This window comes from Pleurodeles waltl, chromosome 1_1 (assembly GCF_031143425.1).
Source record: "Pleurodeles waltl isolate 20211129_DDA chromosome 1_1, aPleWal1.hap1.20221129, whole genome shotgun sequence".
Lineage (NCBI taxonomy): Eukaryota > Metazoa > Chordata > Amphibia > Caudata > Salamandridae > Pleurodeles > Pleurodeles waltl.
Genome location: NC_090436.1, coordinates 930381858 through 930394099, shown reverse-complemented (window position 1 = coordinate 930394099; position 12242 = coordinate 930381858).

Genomic DNA, 12242 nt, shown 5'->3' with positions numbered 1-12242 from the left:
TATTGCATGATGATGTTGTTTCGGTTGTCGACATCTTCTTCTTCTGCCTCCTCTTCTTCACTGTCGACAGGCTCCACAGCTGCCACAAGACCACCATCTGGCCCATCGTCCTGCAGAAAAGGCACCTGGCGTCGCAAAGCCAGGTTGTGAAGCATACAGCAGGCCACGATTATCTGGCACACCTTCTTTGGTCAGTAGTAGGGACCCACCTGTCAGATAAAGGCACCGGAATCTGGCCTTCAGGAAGCTGAAGGTGCGTTCTATAATCCTCCTCGTTCACCCATGTGCCTCATTGCAGTGTTCCTCTGCCCTTGTCCTGGGATTCCTCGCTGGTGTCAGTAGCCATAATAGGTTGGGGTAACCAGAGTCACCTGCAAATGGCGAGGGACAACTGTTAGACACACACTAACCCTTAGGGACAACCCCACACCCAGACACCTATGTCAACTGTGTTGGGACCTTGGCCTCACCTATTAGCCACACACGGTGCCTCAGGAGTTGCCCCATCACATAAGGTATGCTGCTATTTCTCAAAATGTAAGCGTCATGCACTGAGCCAGGATACTTGGCATTCACATGGGAGATGTACTGGTCTGCCAAACTCACCATCTGCACATTCATCGAATGGTAGCTTTTCCAGTTTCTGTACACCTGTTCATTTCTGCATGGGGGGGTACAAATGCCACATGTGTACTATCAATGGCACCTATGATGTTGGAGATATGTCCCAGGCATAGAGGTCACCTTTCACTGTGGGTGAATCCTCCACCGGAGGGAAAAAGATGTAGCTGCGCATGTGTTTCAGCAGGGCAGATAACACCCTGGACAACACGTTAGAGAACATTGGCTGGGACATCCCTGATGCCATGGCCACTGTTCTTTGAAAAGACCCACTGGCTAGGAAATGGAGTACAGACAGAACCTGCACTAGAGGGGGGATTCCTGTGGGATGGCGGATAGCTGAAATCAGGTCTGGCTCCAACTGGGCACACAGTTCCAGGATTTTTGCACGATCAAGTCTGTATGTGATTACGATGCGTCTCTCTTCCATTGTCGACAGGTCCACCAGGGGCCTGTACACCAGAGGATGCCGCCATCTCATCACCTGCCCCAGCAGACGTGCCCTATGGAGGAGAACAGCGAGCAGAGGTTCATCCAACACTGAGGTACCACAATGGGTTATTTGCTGAAATGTTGGTAATTCGCAATGTGCCGGTATCTGTCTATATTCCCAGCCTAGATAGGTGTGACACAGTTTTTATCCATCCCATGTGGCCTCCTGAAATGGCGGCTGCCTGACCTGTAAGGTGGGACAAGGAGAAATTAGGTAACTGCGCTGGCGTTGTACACCGTCGCGGTGGGCGGTCGATGACCACAGCGGAATTCAACATTGGTTAACATTGGGCCCTATGGGTCCCAGGAGCCAATGACGATGTACGCCAGTGGTGGTGGTGGTACGCACCGCCGTGGACGTGACCGCCATTTTCTATCCGTACATTCACTTGATACCTGACCTTCAACAGGAGAGGACCTACACTGCAAGTGCTGCTGTGACCTGTCTCTGGAAGCGACGATGGCTACAGTTTCTGGGGAAAGGGCCCCTGCCTTCACTTCGGAGGAGTTGGAGAAACTAGTGGATGGGGTCCTCCCCAGTACACGCAACTGTACGGTCCTCCAGACAAACAGGTGAGTACACGGTGAGCATGCTGCGTGGGCAATGCCTGTTTTGAGTGGTGTGGATGGAAGTTACATGGGGGGGAGCTGAGGCCTGCATGTGCGGATGGTGAGTGTATGTGCATCAGGGCATGGGTGAGAACTGGTGGGCAATGAGTATGACGGTCCGGACGGGTGAGTAATTTCCTTTTCTCCTGTACCTCTCCTCTAGGTCAGCGCCCACCAGAAGAAGGGTATTTGGCGTGCCATCGCCAAGGACGTCATGACCCTGGGGGTCTACCACAGACGGAGCACCCACTGCCGTAAAAGATGGGAGGACCTGTGCCGCTGGAGCAAGAAGACGGCGGAGGCCCAGCTGGGGATGGCCTCCCAACGTGGAAGGGGTGCCTGTCGCACCATGACCCCCCTGATGTGCTGGATCCTGGCAGTGGTCTATCCGGAGTTGGATGGGCACTTGAATGAGAGCGTACTCACCCCCTGGTTGGAGGGGCGCTTGAGGCCATCACAGCAGCCACAAGGGGGTGAGTACACTCTCATTCAGCTGACTCTGCGCGCATTACGAGGTGTCTGGGTGGGGGAGGTGGGCAGTGGGTTCCCCTAGGCCAGGGCAAACTTGGTAGGCAAGGTCCCCTCTGAGGCAGGCTCTGTGGCACCCCTAACCCACTAGTGGTAATAGCTATCTACACCTAGTCAGGCTCCTGTGACTTCCAAGTGTGCAGCAATTGGGCTTAGGCCTCGTACCCCATAGGCATGTGAATTTGCTAGGAACTGTTAGTGCATGGCGTAGTGCAGAGGGCTGCTCCCTGTGTGTTGTGCCCGCCAATGGTAGTGGTGTTGCATGCACTGAACATGTTTTTCTTCTGCCTTTACCCCCCTTTTTGTTTTGTCTCCCTGTTCTTGTGTGCAATAGCATCATCTGGGGGAGGAGCAGTGGCACCGGAGCAGGAGGGAGCTGCAACCCACTTGGCCTGGAGGGTGAAGCAACGGAGTCTGAAGGCACCAGTGGGACGGAGGGCGAGCGGAGCTCCACGACGGGGACAGGAGCATACACCAGTGACAGCGACTCCTCCTCTGATGGGAGCTCCCTTGCGGTGGCAGGCACCTCTGTGCCCACCTCATCAACAGGTACAGCCGCCACCCCCCTGCCAGCAGCCCCTCAGTGTGTGTCCTGTGCCCGCTCACCCAGGAGGGTGGGCATCTCCTTTGCCCCAGGCACCTCTGGCCCTGCCCCAGTCAGCCCTTCTGCCCTCAGTGAGGAGGCTATTGACCTCCTGAGATCCCTCACTGATGGGCAATCTACCATTTTGAATGCCACCCAGGGTGTTGAGAGGCATTTGCAACAAACAAATGCATACCTTGAGTGCATTCATTCTGGGCAGGCGGCCCAACAGAGAGCATTTTAGGCTCTGGCCTCGGCACTGATGGCAGCCATTGTCCCTGTGTCCAGCCTCCCCCCTCCAACTTCCTACACCCGACCCAATCCCCTGTATCTCAGCCTATCCCCAGCACACCATCAGACCAGCATGCACACTCATCAACACACAAGATTGGACATGGCAAACATAAGCACCACACATCCCACAAGCACTCACACATGCACCATACCCATGCAGACACAGCAACATCCACTGCCTCCACGTCCTCCTCCTCCCTTCCTGTCTCATCTCCACTCACGCCTGCATGCACTACATCCTCAGCCACTACCTCCATTACCAGCACGCCCATCACCATACACCGGTCATGTGCAATCACCACCCCCACTACCATGCACACATCCCCTGTGTCCTCTCCCAGTGTGTCTGTGAGCCTTCCTCCCAAAGTACACAAACGCAGGCACACACCCACCCAACAGCCATCCACCTCACAACAACCTCCGGCCCATGCACCTTCACCCAAATTCAGCAAACGTACACCTCCTACAACCATTACCTCTTCCTCCACTCCCAAACCCCCTCCATCTTCCCATCCCAGTGTGTCAAAAAAACTTTTCCTGGCAAACTTTGACCTCTTCTCTTCACCTCCCCCCGTCCTTCCCTTAGAGCCAGGCTTTCCAGGTCCCAGCCCAGCACCTCAGCCACCAAATCCCCAGGCACAGTGGTGCCAGCAACTGCGAGGTCATCGAGTGTGCCACCCATCAGGGCAACCAGTGTGCCACATAGTGAGGGCAAGGATATTCCGCCTCCTGCCAAGGTGAAGAAGGTGCCCACATCCCAGAGGGAGAAGCCACACCTACCAGCCACCAAGGGCTCTGCCAAAACAAAAGGGAACAGTGGCAAGACACCTGCGGCACCATCAAAGGTGGGGAAGGGACAAAAGTAGAAGAGCAGGTCAGGACAGGGCACGGTGGCACCGACTGAGGGAGTAGTGTCACCCCTTCTGTCCTCGACTACACCAACCTGTACGGCGGCGAACACCGCAACCTGCCCCGCCACCAGCACCACCACCTGCACTGCCACCATCACAGCCACCTGCACCACCACCTGCACAGCCACCTGCACTGCCACCGGCACGTCTGCAGCCTCAGCAACAGTCCCCAGCATCTTCCCCAGTGGGCAGCTGTCCGAGGCTGCAGGAGACATCCTGCTGTGTCCCTCAACAGGTGCTGACCCATGCACCACCACCAGCACCGCCGCCACAGATACCGCAGCAAGCACTGCCACCAGCCCCGCGACGTGAACGGACAGTGACACCACTGCTGACATGGCTACCATCCCCAGTGGTCAGTCGTCCGAGGCTGGAGGAGACTTCCTGGACCCTGCCCAACTTCCATGAGGCATGACTCTCATCACTGTTTCCACCTGCAGGTGGAAGGCAAAGCCGCAGCAATGTGGGGTATGTCTCTGCCTCCATGGCAGATCATGCTACCTGTTTGTAGGCAATCTCATGGCATGCACACCTAGGTGAGGGAATGGGACCGGCCACACTGCATGTGGTGCACTCTGGGCACCATGTCCCCTCCAGAACCAGTGGAGAATCACATCCACTACCTCAGTCCTTGGCAGGATGAAGCACTCTGGGCACCAGGCCCCCTCCAGAACCAGTGGAGAATCACATCCACTACCTCAGTCCTTGGCAGGATGAAGCACTTTGGGCAACAGGCCACCTCCAGAACCAGTGGAGAATCACATCCACTACCTCAGTCCTTGGCAGGATGAAGCACTCTGGGCACCAAGCCCCCTCCAGAGCCAGTGGGGAATAATATCCACTACCTCAGTCCTTGGCAGGATGAAGCACTCTGAGCACCAGGCCCACTCCAGAACCCATGGAGAATCACATCCACTACCTCAGTCCTTGGCAGGATGAAGAACTCTTGGCACCAGGCCCCCTTCAGAACCAGTGAAGACTGTTATCCACTTGAGAGACTGTGGCTTTTCACTCCCCAGGATAAAGCAGTGGGCAAACCACCCACTGGAAACACTTGAGAGACTGTGGCTTTGCACTCACCAGGATAAAGCAGTGGGCTAGGGTAGGTCGCTCCCCCCGCCGCTGCAGCTCCACCTGCCCAGGCTCCTGCCACCTCCTAGCAGACCGTAAGTACTCCCTGCGCTCCCCCCTGTACAGCCCCTCATTACTCTCCTCTGTCTTCTGAGCTCTCTCTCTTCCAAAGTTTCTTCGTACCTCTGCTGTCCTCTCTCTGTCCCTTTTCCTTCATTTTCTGCTCCTCCTCTGTTGTCCATCTTCCTTTGTTTTCTGCTCTTCCTTTGGTGTCCATTTTCCTTCGTTTTCTGCTCTTCCTCTGTTGTCCATCTTCCCTCGTTTTTCTTCACTGCCCATTTACTGTCCATTTTCCTTCATTTTCTGCTCTTCCTCTGTTGTCCATCGTCCTTCGTTTTTCTTCACTGCCCATTTACTGTCCATTTTCCTTTGTTTACTGCTCTTCCTCTGGTGTCCATCTTCCTTCGTTTTCTGCTCTTCCTTTGGTGTCCATTTTTCTTCGTTTTCTGCTCTTCCTCTGTTGTCCATCTTCCTTCGTTTTTCTTCACTGCCCATTTACTGTCCATTTTCCTTCGTTTTCTGCTCTACCTCTGGTGTCCATTTTCCTTCATTTTCTGCTCTTCCTTTGGTGTCCATTTTCCTTCGTTTTCTGCTCTTCCTCTGTTGTCCATCTTCCTTCGTTTTTCTTCACTGCCCATTTACTGTCCATTTTCCTTCGTTTTCTGCTCTTCCTCTGTTGTCCATCTTCCTTCGTTTTTCTTCACTGCCCATTTACTGTCCATTTTCCTTCGTTTTCTGCTCTACCTCTGGTGTCCATTTTCCTTCATTTTCTGCTCTTCCTTTGGTGTCCATCTTCCTTCGTTTTTCTTCACTGCCCATTTACTGTCCATTTTCCTTCGTTTTTCTTCACTGCCCATTTACTGTCCATTTTCCTTCGTTTTCTGCTCTTCCTCTGTTGTCCATCTTCCTTCGTTTTTCTTCACTGCCCATTTACTGTCCATTTTCCTTCGTTGTCTGCTCTACCTCTGGTGTCCATTTTCCTTTGTTTTTTGCTCTACCTCTGGTGTCCATTTTCCTTCGTTTTCTGCTCTACCTCTGGTGTCCATTTTCCTTCGTTTTCTGCTCTACCTCTGGTGTCCATTTTCCTTCGTTTTCTTCTCTTCCTTTGGTGTCCATTCTCCTTCTTCCATCTCTGCTCTCTCCCTCGTCCATTTTTCTTCGCTTTTCCTCTGCTCTCCCCCTGCCCTTGCTCCTCGTTTTTCGCCTCCTTGTCCTGTGGATTTTCCTTTTTTTTCACACTTTTCCTTCTTTCTCTTCTTTCTCTTCTTTCTGACCACCCACCCCCTGCCCTCTGCTTTCCCACCGCAGCCTGTGCTGCCCGCCCCCCTCTGCTCCCATTCGTCGCCCCCCCCTCCCGCCTCCCGCCCCCAGCTGACCCCTCCTCCCCCCTCCTCCCTCTTATGGCGGGCATTGCACGGCAGAGACAGCGACCCTTGACCCTAGGGTAGGTCGCTCCCCCCGCCGCTGGAGGTCCACCTGCCCAGGCTCCTGCCACCTCCTAGCAGACCGTAAGTACTCCCTGCGCTACCCCCTGTCCAGCCCCTCGTTACTCTCCTCTGTCTTCTGAACTCTCTCTCTTCCAAATTTTCTTTGTACCTCTGCTGTCCTCTCTCTGTCCATTTTCCTTCATTTTTTGCTCTTCCTCTGTTGTCCATCTTCCTTCGTTTTTCTTCACTGCCCATTTACTGTCCATTTTCCTTCATTTTCTGCTCTTCCTCTGTTGTCCATCTCCCTTCGTTTTTCTTCACTGCCCATTTACTGTCCATTTTCCTTCGTTTTCTGCTCTACCTCTGGTGTCCATCTTCCTTCGTTTTCTGCTCTTCCTTTGGTGTCCATTTTCCTTCGTTTTCTGCTCTTCCTCTGTTGTCCATCTTCCTTCGTTTTTCTTCACTGCCTGTTTACTGTCCATTTTCCTTCGTTTTCTGCTCTACCTCTGGTGTCCATTTTCCTTCGTTTTCTGCTCTTCCTCTGTTGTCCATCTTCCTTCGTTTTTCTTCACTGCCTGTTTACTGTCCATTTTCCTTCGTTTTCTACTCTTCCTCTGTTGTCCATCTTCCTTCGTTTTTCTTCACTGCCCATATACTGTCCATTTTCCTTAGTTTTCTGCTCTTCCTCTGTTGTCCATCTTCCTTCGTTTTTCTTCACTGCCCATTTACTGTCCATTTTCCTTCATTTTCTGCTCTACCTCTGGTGTCCATCTTCCTTCGTTTTCTGCTCTTCCTTTGGTGTCCATTTTCCTTCGTTTTCTGCTCTTCCTCTATTGTCCATCTTCCTTCGTTTTTCTTCACTGCCCATTTACTGTCCATTTTCCTTCGTTTACTGCTCTACCTCTGGTGTCCATTTTCCTTCGTTTTCTGCTCTACCTCTTGTGTCCATTTCCCTTTGTTTTCTGCTCTACCTCGGGTGTCCATTTTCCTTCGTTTTCTGCTCTTCCTTTGGTGTCCATTCTCTTTCTTCCATCTCTGCTCTCTCCCTCGTCCATTTTTCTTCGCTTTTCCTCTGCTCTCCCCCTGCCCTTGCTCCTCGTTTTTTGCCTCCTTCTCCTGTGGATTTTCCTTTTTTTCACACTTTCCCTTCTTTCTCTTCTTTCCCTTCTTTCTGACCCCCCTGCCCCTGCCCTCTGCTTTCCCACCACCGCCCGTGCGGCCTGCCCCCCCTGCTCCCATTCGTCGCCCCCCCTCCCGCCTCCCGCCCCCAGCTGACTCCTCCTCCCCCCTCCTCCCTCTTATGGCGGGCGCTGTGCGGCCGCACCGCTGGCGCGCCTAAGGCGCACCAAAGGCAAGCCCGTCTGCGCCTGTCCGCGCCTGGACCACGCCCAGTGCCACAACCCCTGGCCCCCAGCACTCCCAAACCCCGCAGCGCCGCTACGACCCCACCTCCCTCCACGCACTCAACCCGGGACGTTCTACAACCTGCTTCCAAGCCAACCCGAAACGCACTCATGGACCCTTCGCATGTTTTACCTGCAAGCATACCTTCCACCGCGACTGCACCCCGCCCGCCAGCCCACGCGCCAATAACCACCTCAAATGCATCCTCATCAATGCACGCTCCGTCCACAAGCACACCATTGAACTATGGGACCTCCTGGACTCTACCGCACCAGACGTCGCCTTCATCACTGAGACCTGGATGAACGCCTCCTCGGCCCCCAACATCGCCATAGCCATTCCCGATGGCTACAAGATCGCCAGGACAGACCGCACCAACCAAGTCGGAGGAGGAATCGCCATCATATTCAAGAACTTCATCAACGTCACTACCTCCACCGAAGACATCCCCCTCGCCGCCGAACACATGCACTTCCAGATCCACACCGACCCCAGGACCACCCTCAGAGGAACTCTCATCTACAGGCCCCCTGGACCTTCAGCGAAGCCATCACAGACTTCATCTCCCAGCACGCCCTATCCTCGCCAGACTACATCCTCCTCGGAGACCTCAACTTCCACCTGGAGCAGAACAACGACACCAACACCACCACCCTGCTCAACAACCTCGCCAACCTCGGTCTCAAGCAACAGGTGAACACCCCCACCAACATCGCCGGACACACGCTCGACCCCATCTTCTCCGCCAGCAACCACGTATCCTTCAGCCACTCCTCCGTAATACACTGGACCGACCACAGATGTGTCCACTTCACCTTCAGACGCATGACTCTCCACCTTCGCACACAACCCATCTCACGCAGAACTTGGAACAAAATTCCCACTGAACAGCTTCTCTCCACTCTCAGCCACAACCAACCTACCATCACCGCCGACGCCAACAACGTAGCCCTCAGCCTCACACAATGGATCACCAACTGCGCTGACAACCTTGCACCCCTCAGACGCCTCCCAAGACAGACCAACACCAGGAAACCTCAATGGTTCACAGACGCCCTCAAGGAATCCAAAAAAACTGCCGTACCCTCGAGAAAACCTGGCGCAAAGACCACACCGTAGAAAACATGTCAGCCCTCAAAATTGCCACCCGCGAACACCGTCAGCTGATCCGCGCCACCAAAAGAACATCCTTCAAAGAAAGACTGGACAAGAACACTCACAACAGCAAAGAACTCTTCAACATCGTCAAAGAGCTCTCCAATCCCAACGCCAGCTCCAACTCCATCACGCCCTCACAAGAACTCTGCAACTCCCTTGCTACCTTCTTCCATCGAAAGATCACCGACCTACACGACAGCTTCGGTCCACAGACCCAGCCAACCACCACAGAACCCACAGCCCAAGCCATCACCCTCGACACCTGGACACACATCAGCGCCGAAGAGACCAAAACTACCATGAACACCATCCAGTCCGGTGCCCCCTCGGACCCTTGCCCTCATTTCATCTTCAACAAAGCCGACGACATCATCGCCCCCATCTCCAGACCATCATCAACAGCTCGTTTGCATCTGCCACCTTCCCCGAGAGCTGGAAACACGCGGAAGTCAACACGCTCCTGAAGAAACCCACGGCGGACCCCAGCGACCTGAAGAACTTCCGCCCCATCTCGCTCCTCCCCTTTCCGGCCAAAGTCATCGAGAAGACCGTCAACAAGCAACTGACCAAATTCCTCGAAGACAACAACCTGCTCGACCCCTCCCAGTCCGGATTCCGGGCCAACCACAGCACGGAAACCGCCCTCATCGCAGTCACCGATGACATCAGAACTCTGCTGGACAACGGAGAAACAGCCGCCCTCATCCTCCTCGACCTCTCGACTGCCTTCAACACCGTCTGCCACCGCACCCTAATATCCCACCTCCGCTCCACCGGTATCCAAGGACAGGCCCTGGACTGGATCGCCTCCTTTCTCTCTAACTGCTCCCAAAGAGTCTACCTCCCGCCGTTCCGCTCGGATCCCACCGAGATCATCTACGGCGTCCCACAGGGCTCCTCGCTCAGCCCAACTCTCTTCAACGTCTACATGAGCCCCCTCACTGACATCGCACGCAAACACAACATCAACATCATCTCCTACGCCGACGACACCCAGCTGATACTTTCCCTCACCAAGGACCCTACCACCGCCAAGACCAACCTGCAGGATGGAATGAAAGACGTCGCAGAATGGATGAAACTCAGCCGCCTGAAGCTGAACTCAGACAAAACGGAAGTCCTCATCCTCGGAAACACCTCGTCCGCCTGGGACAATTCAACCTCGGATTCATCCTGGACCCGCTTCTCACCATGACCAAACAAGTCAACGCCGTCTCGTCTTCCTGCTTCCTCACTCTCCGAAAGATCTTCCGCTGGATCCCCGCCGACACCAGAAAAACTGTGACCCACGCCCTCGTCACAAGCCGTCTGGACTACTGAAACACCCTATACGCAGGAACCACCGCAAAGCTCCAGAAACTTTTTCAGCGAATACAAAACGCCTCTGCACGCCTCATCCTCGACATACCCCGCCACAGCCACATCTCTGCCCACCTGAGACACCTGCACTAGCTACCCGTCAACAAAAGGATCACCTTCAGGCTCCTTACCCACGCACACAAAGCCCTCCACAACAAGGGACCTGAATACCTCAACCGTCGCCTCAGTTTCTACACGCCCATCCGTCAACTTCGCTCCACCAGCCTCTCACTCGCCGCCGTCCCTCGCATCTGCCGTACCACTGCAGGTGGGAAATCCTTCTCCTACCTGGCGGCCAAGACATGAAACTCCCTCCCCGCCAACCTCAAGACCACCCAGGACCACCTCGCCTTCCGGAGGCAGCTCAAGACCTGGCTCTTCGAGCAGCAGTAACCCCCACCCCCTAGTGCCTTCAGACCCTTACGGGTGAGTAGCGCGCTTTATAAATATCACTGATTGATTGATTGATTGGGCAAACAACCCACTGGAAAGACTTGAAAAAATAAACACTTGATAAACTGTGGCTTTGCACTTCCCTAGGATGAAGCAGTGGGCAAACCACCCATTGTAAAGACTTGAGAGACTGTGGCTTTGCCCTCCCCAGGATGAAGCATTGGGCAAACCACCCACTGGAAAGACTTGAGCGACTGTGGCTTTGCACTCCCCTGGATACAGCAATGGGCATGGAGCCCCATCGTGCAGCAGTGGCGTTGTGCGTTCATTCGGCTGAGGTGCCCCTCTTCCCTTCACCCTGAGGTGCCTGTTTATTTTCAATCTGATGCCCCTGCAGTGTTCTCTCCGTTTCGAGTCAGGTATTTAGTGTGAGTTTCGCCCATGCATTTTGGGCCCACTGGTCTACGGACAATGATTGGTACAATATCTGGACTTGTGTAGTTTGTGTACATATTTGTATATACAGAATTATTTACTTTCACTATCAGATTTTTCATGTTTGCAATTGCTACAATCATTTAATTTTGTCCTTGTGTTCTTCCACTGGGTGGAGAGGTGTATATGTAATCTTGCTGCATGTATTTGTGTGTATGTTGCTGTGCATGAGGGTGGGGTATTGCATGTTACGTATGTGTCACTCTCTTTTCCCTCCCCCTCCCCTGTGTTGTAGGTGCAGTACTCACTGTGGTCATCGACGGCGTCTGTCCTGCACCCGATTGAGCAGGAAGAAGACCAGCATGGGCAGTACGTGTAGTTCGGGCTCCATGGCGTCCTGGTTCCTCATTGGGTGTCGAGAGGTGAGTGGTTTCCCTTCTGTGTACTGTTTCCCCCGTGCTTTTGATAGCGTTGGTTCCGCCCCAGAAAGGGTGGCAGATAGGCCTGTTGTGATATGGTGGGCAGTACTTTGTCCTCCCCCTGTCTGTTGGCAGTTACCGCTGAGGTGTTTGTTTATACTGCTGTGGCGGTCGGAGTGTTAATGTGGCTGTCTATGTTGGCGGTTTCCGCCATGGTCGTGATTCCATTTTTTTTTACCACCGGCCTGTTGGCGGTATTACAGACGCTTTAACACCGCGCGACAGGGTTGTAATGAGGGCCTAAATAATACATGCTACAAGTACTGCCACTCTCCTGATCCACTACTCTGCTGGACTCCTGCTTTGCTGAGCTGATCTGCTGGCTGCTTCCGTCCTGCCTGGGAGTGAAAAGAACTGGACTTACATTTCTCCACTATGAACCAAAGTGACTACAAGAGCCTGCTGGCTTGCCTCCTGT